Genomic DNA, 1,430 nt, shown 5'->3' on the forward strand with positions numbered 1-1,430 from the left:
CTCCCGCCCTCTCCCCGCCTCCCCCTGCCTCAGAACACCTCTTCCCCACCTCCCCCACATCTCCATGTACCTCTCTGCTGCCCGGTGGTCCGAGTGGCAGAGCTCCAGTACTCCACCAGGGCTGAGGGCTGCAAATATTCCTTATGGCACATTTGTGTCAGTGCACGCCAGTGGTGAGCCTGTGTGCACTGCATAGGATTGGACCCTAAGTTAAGTAAATTAAAAGTTTACAGTAAGTATAAGTTAAACATTTTTTTAAAATTAAAAAACCCTCATAACCCTCCCAAGCAGCTTCTGATCTGTTTAAAAAATGTTCTCCAAACATCCCAAAGGCTTCAAACCTATCCAAACTTACCTGGGTGTAAGCCCCATTGACTATCATTAAAAGTCTATACATAATAGCCTGTTCAAAGTACAGATCTGTAACATTTCCCCAAAGGCAGTCACATCACAAGTCACAAGGGAAGCATCAAGTCTAATATATTAAAAATAAAATACACATTGAAGTGAATGGGGACCCACCTGAAATTGGCTTGTGACCCACATAGTGGGTCCCAACCCACAGTTTGAGAAACACTGTTCTAGACTTTCTTTCCTCTTAAAAGAGGTGCCACGGCCCACTAACCATTTTTAGTTATTCTCTTCTACACCATAAAAACATAAGAACAGCCCCCACTGGGTCAGGCCATAGGCCCATCTAGTCCAGCTTCCTTTATCTCACAGCGGCCCACCAAATGCCCCAGGGAGCACACCAGATAACAAGAGACCTCATCCTGGTCATAATACATCATCACCATAATACATCATCACAGTGAAGGCTTTGGAGATGCCAGCAGCTGTCCCAGAGCATGTGGGAGGTAGTAGAGGGGACCATCATCCACCGTGGCCTAAAGTGCAGTGGGCAGTGCAGGTGAGGCACTGTGGATGCTGAAAAGCATTCCTACCTGGCAGGGAAGGCATCTTGATAATGAAGATTTCCCCAGGATGTGGGTGCACTGACCCCTGTGGTTTCCCCAAATGTGGGAAACCTGTCTGCATAATTTGTGGTAGTGGGGGACTGCCTTTGTGCTTTCCCTTGGTATTTGGTGTCAAAAAGCAGATTTTAAAAAAACAACGAAGCTCTCAAGAAGTGATTGGTGCAGCCCAGAGGGGGAAGAGCCAGCTCACGGGGGTGACACCAACCTTAGCGATGCACTGGATGACACCAACTCCAGGGATGGAAGAAGAGGCAATGGGTAGTGTAGAATGTCACAGATCTATCAGATCACAAATCTTGATTCTCCAATCTGTTGTATCAGACGCAGATTCTATTTGACAAAGAATCAGCCCAGAGCTTGTGAGTACTAGATTTGGTAAACCAGGATCACCAAAGAGCCACACACAATCCTTATGGGCTCATGCTCGAAAATTAATTGGATATGCACTGTCTG

At 46.7% G+C, this 1,430-nt stretch overlaps 1 pseudogene; it reads left to right on the top strand.

Moving 5' to 3' along the window:
- The first annotated feature begins 936 nt into the window (after positions 1-936).
- On the top strand, positions 937-1,078 carry LOC136657957 (U1 spliceosomal RNA; annotated as a pseudogene).
- The last annotated feature ends 352 nt before the right edge of the window (positions 1,079-1,430 follow it).

The sequence above is a fragment of the Tiliqua scincoides genome, chromosome 7, assembly GCF_035046505.1.
Source record: "Tiliqua scincoides isolate rTilSci1 chromosome 7, rTilSci1.hap2, whole genome shotgun sequence".
NCBI classification, from domain to species: Eukaryota; Metazoa; Chordata; class Lepidosauria; order Squamata; family Scincidae; genus Tiliqua; species Tiliqua scincoides.